This window comes from Equus caballus, chromosome 23 (genome assembly GCF_041296265.1).
Source record: "Equus caballus isolate H_3958 breed thoroughbred chromosome 23, TB-T2T, whole genome shotgun sequence".
In the NCBI taxonomy this organism is placed as follows: domain Eukaryota; kingdom Metazoa; phylum Chordata; class Mammalia; order Perissodactyla; family Equidae; genus Equus; species Equus caballus.
Genome location: NC_091706.1, coordinates 24,252,134 through 24,273,110, shown reverse-complemented (window position 1 = coordinate 24,273,110; position 20,977 = coordinate 24,252,134). Strand labels below are relative to the sequence as shown.

The 20,977-nt window shown below is 37.3% G+C and overlaps 1 long non-coding RNA gene across 1 annotated transcript; it reads right to left on the bottom strand.

Annotated features, from left to right (window-relative positions):
- Positions 1–1,318: 1,318 nt before the first annotated feature.
- Positions 1,319–12,716, bottom strand: LOC138920377 (uncharacterized). Its single transcript, XR_011431453.1, has 4 exons — positions 12,522–12,716; positions 12,226–12,394; positions 8,380–8,543; positions 1,319–7,608 (listed from the first exon to the last, which is right to left on the bottom strand). It is a non-coding gene; the product is annotated as an uncharacterized lncRNA (long non-coding RNA).
- Between the last annotated feature and the right edge of the window lie 8,261 nt (positions 12,717–20,977).

Genomic DNA, 20,977 nt, shown 5'->3' with positions numbered 1-20,977 from the left:
CCTCTTCAGATTGGCTTCTTTCACTTAATAATATGCCTTTAAGTTTTTTCCATGTCCTTTCATGGCCTAAAAGCTCCTTTCCTTTTAGCACTCAATAATATTCCATCAACTGGATGTACTCATTTATTTATCCATTCACCTACTGAAGGACACATTGGTTGCTTCTAAGTTTTGGCAATTATGAATAGAGCTGCTATAAAAATCCATGTGAAGGGTTTTATGTGGATATAAGTTTTCATTACTTTGGGTAAGTACCAAGGAGCACAATTGCTGGATCATAGTGTAAGACTATGCTTTGTTTTGTAAAAAATTGCCAAACTGTCCTATCATATGGTTGTACCATTTTGCATTCTCCTTGTCAACCAGCACTAATATTGTGAAAGGAATCTTTTTTTTTTCTGAGCAGTAGGTCTCAACAGCGAGCTTAAAATATTCGGTAAACCATGTTGTAAACAGATGTGCTGTCATCTAGGTTTTGTTGTTCCATTTATAGAGCACAGGCAGAGATGATTTAGCATCATTCTTAACGGTCCTAGGATTTTCAGAATGGTAAATGAGCGGTGGCTTCAACTTAAAGTCACCAGCTGCATTAGCCCCTAACAAGAGAGTCAGCCTGTCGTTTGCAGCTTTGAAGCCAGGCATTGACTTCTCCTCTCTAGCTGTGAAAGTCCTAGATGGCATCTTCTTCCCATAGAAGGCTGTTCCGTCTACATTGAAACTCGGTTGTTTGGCATAGCCACCTTCATTAATTATCTTGGGTAGATCTTCCAGATAACTTGCTGCAGCTTCTACATCAGCACTTGCTGCTTCACTTTTCACTTTTATGTTATGGAAATGGTTTCTTTCCTTAAAGCTCATGAACCAGCCTCTGCTAACTTCAAATTTTTCTTCTGCAGCTTCCCCACCTCTCTCAGCCTTCACAGAATTGAAGAGAGGTGGGGCCTTTCTCTGGTTCAGGCTTTGGCTTACAGAAAGGTTGTTGCTGATTTGATCTTCTATCCAGACCACTAAAACTTTCTCTATCTCAGCAATAAGGTTGTTGCACTTCCTTCGCATTCATGTGTTCACTGGAGCAGCCCTTTTAATTTCTCTCAAGAACATTTCCTTTGCATTCATTACTTGGCTAACTGTTTGGTACAAGCGGCCTAGCTTTTGACCAGTCTCAGCTTTTGACCTGCCTTCTTCGCTAAGCTTAATCATTTCTAGCTTTTGGTTTAAAGTGAGAGATGTGTGACTCTTCCTTTCATTTGAACACTTAGAGGCCATTGTAGGGTTATTAATTGGCCTAATTTCAATATTGTTGTGTCTCAGGAAATAGGGAGGCTGGAGGAGAACGAGAGAGGCAAGGGAATGGCCAGTCAGTGGAGCAATGAGAAAACGCACAACATTTATCGATAAAGTTCACCATCTTTTATGGGCGTAGTATGTAGTACCCAAAACAATTACAATAGTAACATCAAAGATCACAGATCACCATAAAAAATGTAATAATAATGAAAATATTGCAAGAATTACCAAAATGTGACACAGAGACATATAGTAAGCAAATGCTCCTGGAAAAATTGCACAATAGAGTTGCTCAAAGCAGGCTTGCCACAAACCTTCAACGTTTAAAAAATGCAATGTCTACAAAGCACAATAAAGTGAAACACAATGAAATGAGGTATGCCTGTATACCAGCAGCGAACAAGTGGAATTTGAAATTAAAAACATAATACAACTTACATTAGCATTCCTACAAATGAAATACTTAGGTATAAATCTAACAAAGTAGGTACAAGATCTATATGAGGAAAACTACTAAACTCTGATAAAGGAAATCAAAGAATAACTAAATAAATGGAGAGATGTTTTATGTTCTTGGATAAGAAGATCAACATTTTCAAAATGTCAGTTATTCCCAACTTGATCTATAGATTCAACACAATCCCAACTAAAATCCCAGCAAGTTATTTTGTGGATATCAACAAACTGATTCTGAAGTTTAGAATGGAGTTTAGTATGCTTAGTATGTTTAGTAAAGTTTTGTATGGAGATGCAAAAGATCCAGAATAGCCAACAGAACTAAATCTGGATTAATTTCCTACTGCTGGCAGTCCTTGACAGTCTTGCCTTACAGATGCATCATTCTAATCTTTGCCTCTCTCCTCTCATCTTTTTCTCTCTGTCTTCTCCTCTTAAAAGGACACTTGTCATTGGATTTAGAGCCTACCCTAATCTAGCATAATCTCATTTCTAGATTCTTAACTTAATTACGTCTGCAAAGACCCTTTTTCCAATAAGGTCATATTCACAGATTCTGGTTAGACATATCTTTTGGGTGCCACCATTCAATCCACTTGAATTAATCTGCTCTGGCTGCCGTAACAAAATACCACAGACTGGATGGCTTAACCAACAGAAATTTATTTTCCCACAGTTTTGGCGTCTGGGAAATCCAAGATCAAGGTGACTGGAAGGTAGATTTCATTCTGAGGGCTGTTCCCTTGGCTTGTAGGCAGACATCTTGCTGTCTGCTCACATGACTTCTTTATGTGCATGTGGAAAGAGAGCAAGCTCCCTGGTGTCTCTTAGAAGGACACTAATCTTATCCCTCAAGGCCCCAACCTTATGACTTCATTTAATCTTAATTACTTCCTTATTACAAATATAGCCACACTGGGGATTAGGGCTTCAAGATCTGAATTTGGGGGGCATGTACATTCAGTCCATAACATTTCACCCATGACCCCCTAAATTCACGTCCTTCTCATGTACAAAATACATTCATTCCATCCCAACAGCTCCAAAAGTCTTAACTCACTCTAGCATCAGCTCTGAAGTCCAAAATCTCATCTAAATCTTATCTAAACCAGATATGGGTAAGACTTGAGGTATTATTCATCCTGAGAAATTTCTTCTCCAGCTGTGAGCCTGTGAAACCAGACAAGTCATGTACTTCCAAAATACAACAATGGGACAGGCAGACAATAGACATGCCCATTCTAAAAGATATACATTGGAAAGAAAAGAGCAGTGATGAGTATCAAGCACGTCAAAATTGAGCAAGGCAAATTCCATCAGATTTTATTGAAGGTATACAACATGATGATTTAACATATGTATACACAGTGAAATGAGTATCACAAAGAAGTTAATTAACGCATCCTTCACCTCATATACTTAAAAAAATGTGAATGTAAATCTAAAACTATGAAATGTCCAAAAGAAAACATAGAAAAAGATCTTAAATCCTTAGATTAGGCAAAGATTTGTCAGCTACAACAAAAACATGATCCATATATGAAACAATTATAAATTGGACTAATAGAAATTACAAACTTCTACCTTTCTAAAGATATTGCAAAGATAATGAAAAGATAAACCACAGACTGGAAGAAAATATTTGCAAATCATTTATCTGATAACAGACATGTATTCAGAATAAAGACCCACCAAAACTTAATAATAGGGAAATAGATAACCCAATAAAAATGAGCAAAACATTTGAATGAACACCAACAAGACATATGGATGGCAAATAAACACATAGGAAAATGCTGAATACCATTTTTCATTAAGGAAATTCAAATTAAAACCACAATGAGATACCACTACATACCTATCAGAATAGACAAAATTTGAAAGAATGACAACTCACAGGAAATTCATGAAGATATTAAGGACTAGAACTTTCATACAAGAGTTATCGGGATTTAAAATGGTACAAGTACCTGGAAAAGAAGTTACGTAATTACTTTAAAAATTAATCATATACTTCCCATAGGATCCAACCATTCTGCTTCTGGATATTTACTAGATATTTATCTAGCTATTCAGAGAAATGACAGTATATATCCACACAAAGGTTTGTATATGAAATGTTCATAGCCCCTTTATTTGTAATAGCCAAAAACTAGAAATAATCCAACGCCCATCAACAGGTGAATGGATAAACAGACTATGTATGTCCATTCTACGGAATTCTATTCAACAGTGAAAACGAATGAACTACTGACATATGTTACAACATGCCTAAATATCAAAATAATTTTGCTGAGTAAAACAAACCATGCAAAATATGCAAATATACTATATGATTCCATCTATATAACAATTTTTTAAAGGCAAATTAATCTATAGTGACAGAAAGAAGATCAGTGTTTGTTTGGGGAAGGGGCATGGATTTAGGCAGCAGTGAAAAGGAGAGTTTACAAAAGAGCGGAATGAGCATGTTCATTATCTTGATTGTTGTGACTATTTCACAGATATATGCATTTGCAGAAATTTATCAAATTGTATGCTTTAAATTGTACAGTTTAGGGGCCAGTCCTGCAGCTGAATGGTTAGGTTCATGGACTGCACTTTGGCGGCCTGGGGTTTTGCTGGTTTGGATCCTGGGAGTGGACATGGCACCACTCATCAGGCCACGTTGAGGCGGCGTCCCACATAGCACAACCAGAGGCACTCACAACTAGGATATACAAACATGTACTGGGGGGCTTTGGGGAGAAGAATAAAAACAAAGATTGGGAACAGTTGTTAGCTCAGGTGCCAATCTTAAAAAAAAATAAATTGTACAGTTTATTGTATTTAAATTAAACCTCAATAAAGTTATCAAAAAATAAAAACAAAAGCAGAAAATAATCAAATATGATAATAAATTTGGTCATATGCGAGCTTTTGAAATCTTGGGACTGAATTGCTAGAACACTAAGTAAGAAAATGTGAGGCAATGACTAACTACAGGAAAAACGTTTGATCAAGAAAGGAAATACAATTCTGGTCTATGCTACGTGGCTTTGTTGGGAATAATATTTATGCAATCACAATAAGATTTCAAAAATAAATGTTGACATCAAATTATCAAATAACTATATTGAGAGGAAGGGGAAATGGAGAGTTTAGGTAAATGGTGATATAAATGAGATAAATTATACTCTTGCACAATAAAAGGCCAATAAATATAGTCTAAGCTTGATGAATCAAGAAACAATGGGATAGCCATACTATTTAAATAGATAGAAGTAAACAACAGAAGAAACAGCCTAAATATTTGTAGGTAGTTATGTCTGAGTTTGGGAGGATATAGGAGTCTGCTGACTTTTATTACAAATTTCCAGATGTTCTTTGAATTTTTGACCTATGCACTTGCATTACTTTTTAAAAAATAAAACATAATTATTTAAAACCTTGGAAAGTTTGTATTTCATTATAGAAAAAACTTTCAACCAATACTATTGAAATTAATATGTTTGGCACAGAAAGGAGGCAAATTTTCAGAAAAGAGCTACATTGAATGATTCAATCCTTGAGCATTCTGGATAACTGAAATTGTACTACATTGTTTTTAGTTTTGCTCTTACTAGATTCTAACATTCAAAAAAGTGTTCTGAAATTTCTAATCCATTATACAAGCTTTGTAGAGTATTTGGGATCTCCAAAGCACTAGAGAAATACAAAACAGTGTCTTTCTATTTCCTCTAGTGTATTAATTTTCTCTAGTCATAGTAAGGAGGTAGGACATTTAAAAATTGGTAGTTGGTATAGCACTATCTACAAAAAATATACATCTGAGTCTGATTTTTCAGTTCTATTATTGATATCACAGATGTATGATTCTTATACTTTTTGTGTTAAAGATGTATTTCATGTCAATAGCAACTTTTCAACATTTTAAGTTTGTTTTCCAATCATATTACACCATGAGAAAGAGGAGAAAGAATGATTATGATAATATCTAGGGCAGATAATGGAGCCAATTTGGCTCAATTAATGATATGGAATTGAGAAACAGATCTGACTTTTAAAAGCAAATAAAATTTTAAAATATAACAGACTTTAATCTATCTTTATTACTATACCACAGCTGAAGGCCTGGGTGTTAGTGTAAGAACATTTTGCAGACAGAACATTTTAACTACTTTTTTAGTGAAGGTATACAATGTAATCGAGTAGAAATTCCAATAAATTAAGCAACAAATTAGCTCAAGCAATGACACAACATATGCTTCTTCTAAATTAATCTTCAGTGCTAAAATTTTATTTGTGGATATTTTCCATTTCTATCTTTTCTTCCGTTGTCCATGGTGTTTTGATTTGAATCCAGTCTTGTTTAAGTAAATTTAGTTATGATTTGTCTAATAGAATGTTTTTTCCAAACTCAGCTCAAGGGTGAGCAAACATTAATTACTTTGTAAATAAAATAATTTAGCAGCATTCCAAGCTTTCTCCGAGTATGTATATCAGTTATGTTATGGATTTTAAGCTTAAGCTTTAATTTTGGAACTTGAATGACAGAAGTTAAAAAAAAAAAATTTGTGACTATGGGTAAAAATATTTATCCTCAAATTATCAGCTTCCTTGGGCTGCTTGTGGCCCTGGCTATTGACAGTCCTGGGGATTACCCTGGTTATATCCAGAGCAATATTTGTTTGAGTCCAGTTTATTGATTTCTTAGGCTGAGCTCTTTGCTGAGATGACAGCACACAAGTCAAACAATTTCATAGCATTTAAGGGCTGGAAGGGAACTTAAAGGTCATTGAGTCCAACCACTGTCAAAATAGCGTTAGATTTCCTCAGAATATTAACACATAAAAGCCAGACCTCTACTTGTTGCTAAATTCAACGGATACTTTTCAGTACTTACCTTGCTTAAATACTTTAGTAACGCCAGTCATTGACACCCTTCCCACTCCTCTTCCTTCGCCTGCTTTTCCTTCCATTTTCCGGCATGTTTTCTTCCCACGCCTCCCATGGTGTTACATTTACCACTTATTCATCCTCCCTCTCTGAAGTCCCTTTTCCTCTGCAAATTATTTAAATCTTCTACTCCTCAAGGTTTATCCTATACCTTCTAATATTATCCTCTTATATTCTCTCACCCGTTCCCTTAGCTTCAACCATTTAAGGCTGATAATATTTAAATCTATCTTTAAACTGGAACTCTGCCCTATGTTATAGATTTGTATATCCAACAGCTTTTTGAACATCTCCGTCTAGATGTTCCACAGATATCTCAAATTCGTCATATCTAAATTAAACTCATTATTTTCTCCCCATAAACCTGATGTTTCTTCTGTGTTCTCCATCCCTGTCAATAGAACGTTATCCACCCAATCACTCAAGCAGATAAACAGAATGTCACCCAATGCTATCTCTTGAATAACTCAATTCATCCACTTCTTTTCCTCCTCAAAGTCAATTCCCTACTTGAGGCAGTTAACTTCTCCTTTCCCTTATATAATACTATGAAAAGTCTCATAACTGGAATACCTGCATCCAGTCTTGATCTTTTTTTTATCGTGCCATCAGTCATTTTTCTAAAATATGTCAAATCTCTCTCTTTCATTTAAAACACTTTAATTGCTACATATTGTACTTAGCATAAAGTCAAACTCTATTAAAATGGTCTTCAAGGCCCTTCATTAGTTCTCTAATTTCATCTCTTCCTATTAAATCATCCTTTCAGTTCTAGAAAAACTGAATGCATCTTGCTCAATCATGCCTCCAAAGGGTTCCCTCTTGCTTGAAAACCAGCTGTTGCAGATTGGGTGCCCTGGGAAACAGACTCTGAGGTGGAGGTTGATGTGTATAAAATGTATTAGAGAGTGTTCTCGGGATCAATACCTGGGGAAGGAAAGGGAAAGGAAAGGAAGGAAGCAAAATTAGGCAGAGGAAGAGGCCAGGTTCCTATGCGATGTAGACAAAGGCTTCAGCCCATTCATAGGGAGTTCTAAAACTAGGATGGCCCTTCCAAGTTGTCCCCTTTGTGGGGAGAAGGCAAAGCTTTATACTCCCACATAGTTCAGCCATTGGATAAAAGCTACCTCAGAGAAGGGGATGTGATCTTGTCATGGGATCCCTCTCTCTCTAAATGAGGACAATTTCTGGAAAGGGATGATGGCTGAGGGATGTCAGCTGAACTCCCGGAGTTAATCCATCAATCCTAAAGTTCATCCAAGTTTCTACTACAGCCCACCCCTTTTCCCCTCAGATACATTTCTTCATATAAAATCTTGGTAGGACTCTTTTACTTGAGAAAACTTACAAGGTTAGAGAGATGAAGCACTAGGCCCCACTGATGTGGTCTTGAGACCACAACTAATGTTTTTCCCCCTTCTCTACTATCTATTCTAGATTCCCTTCATCCTCATCTAGCATCTCTGCTAGTCTCGGTGGCTCACCTGATGGTAACCTAGACTCAAATCCCTAGGGAACTGAGTCCCTGGTTGCCATAATCTGTGTCCATGACTACTTCACTCGTCCATTTACTATCAAGACAGCTTAAGGGAATTTCGAGAAGCTCCCATATGAATCATATTCATGATAAACATATTGCTTTCTGCCCCCATTGTTTAATAGTAGTGCTACTCCTTCTTGATGATCAGGGTCATTTACCTTCGTTAGGATGATACTCCTCCTTTTGCCTACTTTTCCTTTGACACAATGAGCAGGAAGTATCTAGGCAGAAACTGGTAACTTATGCTTCCGTGGGGTCCCTGGAGTATCCATTAGTGGAAATATTTCCTCTTAAGGAACCAGGGTCTCTAAATCCACAAAACCTAGAGTTGTGAGAACAGGAAACACAAATTCCCAAAGAACGTCACTTGGAGTGAAGGTAAACAGATAAACTTCCATAGTCAATCATTGATTCTGAGATCCATATTGAGGACACAGCACAAAGTAAGTATCATTGATTGAGGATGTACACAACCTCCCAGAGGATGACATGTCATACTCAGAAGGAATCTTCTCAAAGTTGATTCCTCAGCTTGCCTTCAACAGGTCCTATCACTGTCAATTCAAAAGCTTCTGTGTGCTGTTCCTTCTGGGATGGAAGGGGTCTACCTATTCAATTTGCCATCAAGTGGCTGATTAGTCTCCTCAAAGGATGGTGCCATGCTGAAAACTCATCATTGATCTCAGTTGCTGGCATATTAGACACCTGGGATTAACAATAGCTTGATCAGCATTAGTGATAAGAGAACTTGTTATTGCCCCACTTATATCCTCCATCTCTACCAGCATAGCTATTAAATTCATATGTTCACTGCATCAACACTGGGATGGCTGATGTCAACTGATTGAGCTACACTGCCTTCTCAGATGTTTAGTACTTCTTTTATGATGGATGCTGTCTGGTGAGGATTAAAATGTGATTCAAATATCTTCACACCAAGATATGCTTCTCCTGTAAGTCCATCCACAAGCCTTTACTCGAGATCTCCTTGTCCTCAAACTTCTCAATTTTTTTCCTTCCAGGCCAATCATTCAAGTCATTTGTCACTGCTCATTTGTTGGTGTATATTGTAACCATGGGCCACTTCTCTTTCCACTCTGCCTAAAGCTCTGCCCATTGTGACGATTTATCCAAACTGCTATCTTTCAAAGCAAGGGATGTTTTGGAGAACTGTCACTTTTTAACTTACCAGCATATTAAGCCGACTCATCCATGAACAAAGTTTGGCTTTTTTCTTTCTCCATCAGCAGGTTATAAGCATGCCCTATGGGGTCATACATAAGTATGATCCAAGGAGAGGCATAGGTACAAGGGAGGTGGATGATGTGAGAGTCTGGGTCACCAACTTGTGCAGCTTACTTGTGTTCTCCAGCCTTTTTCATGCCCAATCCTGAATGTGTCACTTTCATTTTACTGTGAATTATTGCTGGGTTTCCCAGACCTTGTGACGTGATGAATATGACAGAACCCAGCTTATGATGGACAGTTGTGCTTCATGATCACTTGATGAAGCAGAGCCAGATCCTCTACCTTTATCAGAACCCATTATCATTGTAGGAACTGTTTTTCAAAAGCTGTATGAGTCTTCACTGCCAATGGCAAAGTCTTGCACCAAAATCCCAACGGTGTGCATAGTAGCTCTCCTATTAGGGCTTGCCATATCTCCAGATGGCATCTTGTCTCACCACAAATGCGACCAATATTACATTTTCTTGATCATATGCCCCAAACAACAGGGCTTCTTGAACTGCAACCTGGAATACTGAAGAATATTTTATTGCTCTTGTCCCCACTCAAAGTTGGCAGTTTTTCATGTCATTGGTATATGGGAGATAGTATAAACCCAGGAGTTGGATCATCTGCCTCTGTAACCCAGAGGCCCACTGGGCCTCCTTTATAGAAGGAGATGTGAGATGGAACGAGTTGTATCTTCCTTTGGAGAGTAGGTCGTGAAATGTCTCAGATTAACAGAACCTTAAATATTTCACTGATGTGGTAAGCCACTTAAACTTCATAGAGTTTATCTCTCATCTTCTAGAACATGTGCATCTTAACAATGACCCCAGCATACTGGCTGCTTCTTGATCATCTGGTCCAGTTACTATGATATGAATATAGGCACAGTGTCACGTCTTTTGAGATGCCCAGACAGTCCAGGTCTCTTCAGATTACTTTATGACAGCATTATGACAGCGGGTGGGAAGTTAATAGAGCACTGAGGCAGGACCATAAATGTATATTCCATTCTCCCAATTGATTATGAACTGTTTCTGATCCTCTTTCTTGATAAGATGGAAAGTCTGATCAAGATCATTAGTCTGATCAACGTCCATATTAATCTGTTCTAGTAAAGATATCGTACCTGGTTAGTATTAAGTTTGTAGTAGTCCACTGTTGAGTTTACAGTCATCCTCTGTTATCCTCCAGAGTTCATCTGGATTTTAAATGGTCCAGATTAAGACAATAAATGGGGTTATGAAGGGGCCCACTGCCCCTGTTTCCTTCCTAGTCTTTATATCTTTATGTCCTTGGGATAAAATAATGTATGATTTGTATGATTTTTCTTTCCTCTGGCTGAGATGAGAGCCTCTTTACATGCCACTAAGCAGGTCCTATGATGTTTATAGTCACTGTTTAATTGCTAACTAAACGTTTCCTGCTTTTCATATCTTTTCCCAAAATATCAATCATGCTTAGCAACAGTAACCCAATTAAACTGTCTTTATAATTATCTTTCCCTCTGTACACACACACACACACTTCTCCAATACTTGATAGATTGCCCCTGATACAGTGGCTAGACGCCAAAGACCCTCCCCTTCCCCGAGTGAAACACATTTCCCTGTGTTCACACCCCTGTGTAGTCCTCTTGAGTCTGGACTGGCCCCATGACTTGCTCTTGACCAATACAATACAGCAAGAAGGATGCTGCATAGCTGCAGAACTTAGGCTACAAGATGCTAATAACTTCTGCCAAAGTCTCTTGGAACACTTGCTCTTAGGCTGCGTCCTCTCTAATCTCAGACTACATGTCATGAGAAAGGCAAACCGCATGCATAGACCACATGTAGGTGCACTTCTCCACAGCCCAAGCCGAGCTCCCAGCCAACAGACAGCATCAGTTGCAGCCAGGTGAGTGAGCCAGGTTAGATATCTAGCCCAACTGAGCTTTTAGATGATTGCTGCTCAGTTAGACATCGGAGAACAGTATGGAAGCGCCTAAATGACAACTCCCCAGCTAAGCCTAGATAACCCACAAAACTCTGTTTTAGTACACTACATTTTTGGTTTGTTACATATCAGTAGAAACAACTGGTTTAGTCTTCCCAATTCACCACTGATAAAAATTTTATGTATCATAAACCTTCTTTGTGCCAGAGGTTATTCGTATTCACGTATGAATGTAATACATTCGTGTTCCATTCAATGATGGTGCCATCATTGCTAGCTAACTCAAACATGATACGGCCCCCGCATCTCATTTTAGCATCTGCTTTCTCACACAACTCCTGGTACCAACTGATAAGTTCAAATTCCCTAGAAAGCAGATTTGTGAGACATAGATTAGATTACAGAGAATTCTTTAGAGATTTCTCTTAGGATCAAGAGCTGTGGAATGAAAGGGAAAGGAATTGAGAAGATTGAAAAATTGGGTCGTGATGTAGTCTTGACGAAGCCCGCAGCTGACCCCCTAGGGAGTTCTGAAGCTACGAAGGCTCTTCAGAGCTGTTACCTATTGCAGAGATTGGGCTAGGCCTTTACATCTTGCAAAGTCCAGTCAATGGGGGTAGGATGCCCTTGGGAATAGGGCACAACCTAGGCAAGTGCAAATTGCCAAGGGAAATGTACAGAGAGGCCTGACAGCTGAAGGCTATCAGTCAGGAGTGGTCCAGCAGGCGCAGAACAAGTCCTAAAAGGAAGATGTGGGCGGGTTCTCAAAGCACCCCTAAACACCAACCTTCCCTCCCCTTTGCCTGTCAGCTCTTGGCCAGTTCAGATGTTACCTTGGATGCATGTTCCACAAGCAGATGTTCCGCCCCCCCTTACAGTCCAAGTAGATGTTCCCCGACGCGCTCTCCAAGCATCTGCTGCTTCTTTTGTTACGGTACTTATCGAACTCTGTCATAGTCACTTCCTTTCTTGTCTTTCTCTCCTTCTACTAGACTGTAAGTTCTAAGAGAGAAGATAATGCGATTTTTTATACAAAGTGAGAATTACCATGCTGGGTATATAGCAATCCTTAAAAAATAGGAAAAAAAATTAGTCAAACATTTTATAAGTGAATGATATTATGACAAACCATTGTCAAGCCACAGATCCACGGTTATGTCTTCTCCTTTCCCCTCTCTCCCTCACGTTACTGCTTTGCTCTAGTAGGGTTAGCTTGAGGCGGGTGGGTTTACACATTCAGAGTGTTTGCTGCACTGATGATCCCAGGAGTATTCTCATAGCTTTCCTCCGTGTTTGAGCTCCCTATGGCAAATACTAAGTATTTCCTGAGTCAGGGACTGTATAAAAGTGGAATTTAAAGTATGAAACACAACTCTCAAAAAAATCCAGTCTGCAAGACTAATGTCTGATCAATGAAGCAGGCAGGATAATGTGAGCTTGTGAGGAAGAAAAACAATTATAGAGCTATTATTATATTCATTTACATAATTTGGAGACAACATTAACTTTTGTGATTGAATATATAAGGAAACTTTGTAAGTAATAATGTGTTTTCATAAGTAAGTATACAAGTAAATGACAATTTAAAACACGCCCACACAACTACTCATACACACTGGATAAATAGATGTCAGTATGTAAATAGACACATAGATAGATAGGTATTATTTAACATTAAAATATCCTTAATGCTTCCGATGGCATTTTTAAATGAAAAGCGTATATTATGTGCTTAGCAGTTTGAGCTCTAATCTCAAGGCAATAGAGATCTATTGAAAAATATTAAGCTAGTGAGTGACCTTATCACATTTTCTTTTTAAAAATATTGGGAATTTTGTTCCTTATGATTTTGGTGTCATATCTAAGAATCCATTGACAGATCCAATGTCACAGATTTACCCCTGTTTTCTTCTAAGAGTTCTATAGTTTTTTCTCTTACATTTAGATCTTTGATGCATTTTGAGTTAATTTTTCCATATGATATGAAGTAAGAGCCCAGTTTCATTCTTTTACATGTGGCTATCTAGTTATTCTAGCACCATTTGTTGAAAAGACTATTCTTTCTCCCATTGAGTGGACTTGGCACCCTTGCCAACAGTCGGGTGACCACAGACATATGGGTTTATTTTGGATTCTTAGTTCTATTTCACTGGTCTGTCTGTGTATCCTTATGCCAGTACCACATTGTCTTGACTATTGTTTCACTTTAGTAAGTTTTGAAATCATGAAGTGTGAGTCTTCCAACTTTGTTCTTTTTCAAGATTGTTTTGGCTATTGTATGTCTCTTGGAATTCTAGATTAATTTTAGAATCAGTTTATCAATTTCTAAAAGAAGCCAGCTGGGATTCTGATAGAGATTGTATAGAATCTGTAAATCAGTTTGGGGAGTGTTGCCATCTTTACAATATTAAGAAGTCCAATTCATGAGTATGTGATGCTGTTTTATTTAATTTTCCACATTGTTTCACAGTTTTCAGAGTACACATTTTGCACTTCTTTTCTAAATTTATTCCTAAATATTTTATCTTTCTTGATGCTGTTGTACATGGAATTGTAAAGGACATGATCAAAAAAATTAAAAAACAACCCAGAGAATGGGTGAATATATTTATAAATCATGTATCTTATAAGGAACTTGTATCTAAACTATACAGAAAACTATTACAATTTTATAAGAGAAAAGCAAATAACAATTAAAAATGTGCAAAGAATATGAATAGACATTTCTTCAAAGAAAGTATACGAATGGCCAATATATACATGAAAAGATGGTCAATGTCATTAGTAATAAGGGAAACACAAATCAAAACCACAATGAGATATATTTCATACCTCCCAGGATGATTATAATCAAAAAAGTCAGATAATAACAACTGTTGGTAAGGATGTGGAGAAATTTGAAGCTTCATAGACTGCTGGTGGGCATGGAAAATGGTACAGCCATTTAGGATAATACTCTGGATTTCTTCAAAAAGTTACTTATAGAGTTACCATATAACCCAAAACTTCCACTCCAAGGTATACCTAAGAGAAATGAAAATATACGTCCACACAAAAACTTGTATACAAATATTTATAGGAGTGTTTTTCAAAAAATGGTAATAATTTGAGGCCAGCCCTGTGGAATAGTGGTTAAGTTTGCATGCTCCTCTTTGGCAGCCTGGGATTCACGGGTTCGGATCCCCAGTGTAGACCTACGTACCGCCCATGGAGCCATGCTGTGGTGACATCCCACATACAAAATAGAGGAAGACTGGCACAGATGTTAGCTCAGAGACAATCTTCCTCAAGCAAAAAGAGGAAGATTGGTAACAGATATTAGCTCAGGGCCAATCTTCCTCACCAAAAGAAAGAAAAGAAAAGAAAAAAATAGTGATAATTCAAATGCCCATCAATTGATGAATGAATAAACACAATGTGGCATATCCATACAATAGAATATTGTACCATATTTTTGTGTATTACTTTATTATCCATAAAAAGAATAAAGTACTGTACAAGTTACAACACGGATTAAACTTGAAAATATTAAATAAAAGAAGATAGTCACAAAAAAAAACCATATATAATTCCATTTACATGAAATTTCCAGAGTAGGGAAATCTACAAAGACAGAAAGTAGATTAGTAGCTGGTTAGGTTTGAAGGATAGTGACAGTGGGGTGATAGCTAAAAGGTTTGTGTTTTCTTTTTGAGCTGATGAAAATGTTCTAAAATTGATTATAGTGATGGTTGCTTATATCTATGAATAAATATGAAAAACTATTAAACTGTATACTACAAACTGGTGAATTATATCTCAATAAAGCTATTAAAAACTTAGGACTTCTGCTTTCGTCTCCAACATGTAAAGAGTTTGGAAGTCATCATCTCTATCCTTGCAACAACAAAAAAAGGTGAACCAACTGAAAATTAATGACTTTTCTCAGATCCACCAGAGAACTGACATCACAGGGCAAACCACTAACCCCCAGATCTGGGGAGACAGGAGACAATAGAGAATTGCAGCCAAGGTCAGCTAACAAGGAGCAGAAGCCCCTGGAGACAGTAACTGACAGGAGCACTTAAGCGTAATTTTGATGACTTGCTGAAAGCTGAGTGTGGACTAGCTTGAGAGCTAAAAATTTCAGAAGATAATCCTGGAAGTTCTAACTCTCAAGCTAGTCCATACTCAGACTTCAGCAAGTCATCAAAATTACCCTTTAAGTATTCCTATCAGTTACTGCCTCTGGAGGGAAGGGGAACATGGGAAGTTGCTAATCAATGGGTGTAAAGTTTCAGCTATGCGAGATGAATATATTCTCGAGTTTTGCTGTACAATGTGTGCTTACAGTTAACAATACTGTATTGCACAACTGAAAATCTCTCAAGAGGGTAGATCTCATGTTAACTGCTCTTAACCACGATAAAAACTCTGGTCAGAGTCAACTTTTTTAAAATATAGAGATACATCTTTTTTGGTGAATTTCTTATCCATATCTTTTGTCCTAATTTTCATTGGAATTGTTTTGTTAGTGTTCACTATATTACAAATTCCTGTACTATACATGTTGAAAATACATTTCCTAATTGATCAAATGCTTTTAAAATTTTTAAAACTTCTGGAGCTCAGTCATTGTGTGGATCTCCATGGTTTTGTGGGTTTTACCTCCAGGAACCCCAACAGGTCTTCAAAGCGAAGATCTGAGCAAAGCCCCCTCCTATTCCAGACAGGGGGAGGGGGAGGGCAAAAGTAACCATTTTGAAATAGGTTTAGAGGTTGCAAACAAAGGCCTGTCCTCCAGGGAATACTACTACAGCAGAGCCTTACATGACCTGGGGGGGCACAAAGATCCAGCATCAGCTCACACAAATCCCCCTGTCTAGAGAGTAGGAAAAAAAGACTCAGAAATGCTTCTGAAGGTCACAGCCCAGGGACTGAGGCCCACTAAAAATGGAGATATAATCAATAAGGACAAAATGGATTAAAATCAAGAGAGTGGGGCTGGCCCCGTGGCCGAATGGTTGAGTTCGTGTGCTCCGTTGCAGGCGGCCCAGTGTTTCATCAGTTCAAATCCTGGGCGCGGACATGGCACTGCTCATCAAGCCACTCTGAGGCGGGGTCCCACATGCCACAGCTAGAAGGACCCACAACTAAGAATGTGCAACTATGTACCGGGGGGCTTTGGGGAGAAAAAGGAAAAAATAAAATCTTTAAAATCAAGAGAGCTTCAAGACACAGGCTCTATTTAAGTTTTTAGAGAAACACAAACACAGTGGGAGAGGAAACAAACAAGGAAACTGAATCTTCTGTCACATTCGTCTACAGCAATATGAAATACAGCCTAGCTCCTGGCCTGGCTGACACAACACGTCACACTAAAGGCCTATGTACCTCAGTGCCTGTTACCTGACACATCACCTCTGCTTTCAACCGAAAATTACGAGGCTTGCTAAAAGGCAAGATGAGAGTGTCTGAGGAGACAAAGCAAGCATCAGAACCAGACTCATATATAAGACAGATTATAGAATTATCAGACAAGGGATTTTTTTAAAACTATGATAAATATGTTAAGGACTCTAATGGAAAGAGTAGGCAACATGAAAAACAGATGAATAATATAAGTAGAAAATTTGAAACTCTAAGAAAGAATCAAAAGGAAATGCAAGAAATTAAAAGTACTGTAACAGAAATAAGAATGCCTGTTTCAATATGCTGGACACAACCAAGGAAAGACTCAGTGAAATTGAAGATGTAACAATAGCACCTTTCCAAAATGAAATTCAAAGTGGAAAAAGAATTTTAAAAAAGGAACAGAATATCCAAGAACTGTGGGACAATTACAAAAGGTGCAACATATGTGTAATTGGAACAGAAGAAGGAGAAGGAGAGACAAAAGAGCAGAAGAAATATCTGAAGTAATGATGAATGAGAATTTTCTATAATTACTGACATACAGCAAACCACAGATCCGGGAAGCTCAGCAAACAACAAGCAGGATAAATAACAAAAAATATACACCAAGAGATGTCGTATCCAAATTGCAGAAACCCAGAGATAAATAGAATATGTTGAAAGAAGAAAGGGAGTTGGAAATTTTTTTTTTAAACTTTTGCCTATGGAGGAACAGGGAAAAGAATTACGTTGAACTTCTTGTCGGAAACCACAAGAGCAAGAAGAGAACAGAGTGAAATACTTACCATGTTGAAAGAAAAAAACCGCCAACCAAAAATCTGTATCCAGTGAAATTATCCTTCAAAAGGATAATTTTGAAGGAGAAATAAAAGACTTTCCCAGACAAACAAAAGCTGAGAGAATTTGTCACCAGTAGACCACGTGCCCTCTAAAAAAAAAATGTTAAAATCATCGTAGAGAGGGAAAATGATACAGGTCTGAAACTCGGATCCACATAAAGAGAGGAAAAGTGTGAAAGAAGGAATAAATCAAGGTAAAATAAAATCTACTTTTTTTCTTATTGTTAATCAGTCTAACAGTTAACTGTCCAAAGCAAAATTAGCAACAATGTATTGAGTGATTACGGCATATGGATAAGCACGATGAATGACAACTGTGTTATAAAGATCAGGCTGAAAGAATTGGGAATTCTCTGTTACAAGGTAACTGCACACCCCGCGAAGTGGCGCAATGTTATTTACAAGTGGACTTAATTGGTTGTAAATGTATGTTGCAAATTCTAGTGAAGCCACCAAAAAAATTTAAAAAAGAAGTGTAATTCACATGCTAAGAGACAAAATAAAATAGGATCATATAAAACATTCAATTAAAATCGGAGAAGGCAGGAAAGAAGACAAAAGAAGCATGAGCAATGAACAGGAAACAGTATCAGATGTGGTAGATGTTACTGCACCTATATCAATAATCACTTTATATTTTAATGGTCTTAGTATACCAGTTAAAAGATACTGTCAGAGTGGATTTTAAAAAAACCCGTAGTATCTGTTGTCTAGAGGAAGCTCAATTCATTTTCTTCTTATTGTTCTTTTTGTTAGGAAGATTGGCCCTGAGCTAACATCTGTTGCCAATCTTCCTCTTTTTGCTTAAGGAAGACGGTCCCTGAGCTAACATTCATGCCAATCTTCCTCTACTTCATCCATGGGAGGCTGCCACAGCATGGCTTGATGAGCGATGTGTAAGTCCATGCCCAGGATCTGAACCTGCCAACCCCAGGCCACTGAAGCAGAGGGCATAAACTTAACCACTACACCACTGGGTCAGCCCCTAGAGTAAACTCATTTTAAATATAAATACACAGGTAGATTAAAAGTAAATGGATGGAGAAAGATATACCATGCTAACACTAATTAAAAGAAAGCTAGAGTAGCTGAATTAATCTCAGAAATTCTGCTCAGAAAGCAGAATTTGGAGTGAGGAAAATCAACAAGGATAAAAAAGGACATTATATAATGATAAAGGGGTCACTTCTCTAAGACATAACAGTCTTTAATGTGTATGCACTTAACAACAAGGCATCAAAATACATGAGGCAAAAACTGATAGAACCTCAAGGAGAAATAGATGAATCCACTATGATAATTGGAGACTTCAACACCCTTCTATCAGTAGTTGATAGATCTAGCAGTTAGAAAATGAGTAAGGATAGAGCTGATCTCAACAGCACCAACAATCAAATTGATCTACTCAATATTACAGAATATCTCATCCAACAACAGCAGAATATTCGCTAAGATAGGCCACTTTCTGGACTATGAAAAACACCTTAACAAATTAAAAAAATAGAAATTATACAAAGCCTGCTCTCAGACCACAATGGAATTAAATCAGAAATCAGTAACAGAAAGATAGCAGGAAAATCCCCAAATACTTGGATATTACACAACATTGTTCTAAATAATACATGGGTCAAAGAGGATGTCTTAAGAGAAATTTTAAAGTGTTTTGAACTAAACAAAAACTGGAAGCAATCAAGATATCCTTCAGTAGGTGAATGGATAAACAAACTGTTAAACACCCCTACAATGGAATATAATTCAGTGGTAAAAAGAAATGAGCAATCAAGCCGCTAAAAGACATCTTAAATGCATAGTATTGCTAAATAAAAGAAGATAGTCTGAAAAGGCAACATTCTATCTGAGTCCAACTATATGACATTTTAGATAAGGCAAAACTATAAAGATGATAAAAAGATCAGCGGTTGCCAGGGCCTCAGATAGGGCATGGGGGATAAATAGATGAAGCACTGGAAAACTTCTGGGGCAGTAAAACCATCTAAATAATATTGCAAAGGTGAGTACATGACACTACGCATTTGCGAAAACCCATACAACTGCACAACACAAAGAGTGAAACAATGTAAACTATTGACTTCAGTTAATAATAATGTTCAAATATTGTTTCATTAATTGTAACAATTGTACCACACTAATGCCAGATGTTTATAATTGTGGACACTATTTATGTGTGTGTCGGGAGGAGAGTGTGGGGGAATTCTACGTCTTCTCATTTATTCTGTAAATTTAAAACTGTTTTTAAAAAACAGTCTATTAATCAAAAAAGACAAGAAGAGCATGTGTTGGGTATGGAAAAAAACTGGAGAACCACCAAAAATAAAGGCAAGAAGACCAATTAGAAAGCTACTGAGGTTAAGTCGGAGAGTGATGGTGGTAGTTTGAAACAAGGGCAGAGTGATGAGGATGGAGTGGAATTGAAAAATTCAAAACACTGTGAGAGGGGACAGAGAGAGAGAGAGGTTTTTAAAGGGTGGGTAGGAAGAGGTGACAGATAAAAGCAGACAAGTTGATCCCCCAAGATTCTGGCTTAGCAAAAAAATCTTCAGCAATCGTCAATATACCATTATTGTACTGGAAAGAAATATCCATGGATATTATCAATATTTGTCTTGCTAGGAATCGATAAACATTGCTAGTAATCTCACTAAAAATAATAGATTGTAATTATTTTCAAATTTTTAATGGAATTTCAAAGGCTTAGAGAGACTTATTCTATCACTGATGATGGAAGATCCTTAATAAATAACAGTGTCCAAACCATTTGCCTTTGTTGTAAGACCTTACAAAACACGGATTTGAATCAGATCTGCTCATGCTGGGTATAGTAGAATTAGTTAATGTTGACGACACTGGCAATTTAAAAAAATCAGTATTGCGTTTGAGCAATGGTAAGATAGACAGTTTCCTGTGATTTTAAGGTAGGAGACTTTCTGTGATGTAAGTTGAGAGGTTGCAGAAACATCTCCTTAAGCTCCATGCCTTTTTGTCTTTGCTCCCACTCCTGTTGTCAAAACCTGTGATGAACAGAGGAGAAGAGATTTATTGATATGTTTTCCTGTCGTACAAGACAAGATATACAGAAATGGATGCTTGAAATACTCATTAATAAGACATGGGTTGTCAGCATCGTATAGCAGAGCAGGCTAAATCCATTATGATTAAGGGCACCCATCTTAAAGGTAATTTGCACTAAAAGGCAGGCAAACAGCCAAAAGCCCATAACCCTACTTGCATTTGAAAGATTTGGAAGAAAGTAAGAAGAGATGACATTTTATTTCAGGGAATTGTTTTGTAGGAAATGCCTAATGTGTTTTTTTCTGTGTGTGTGTACATATAC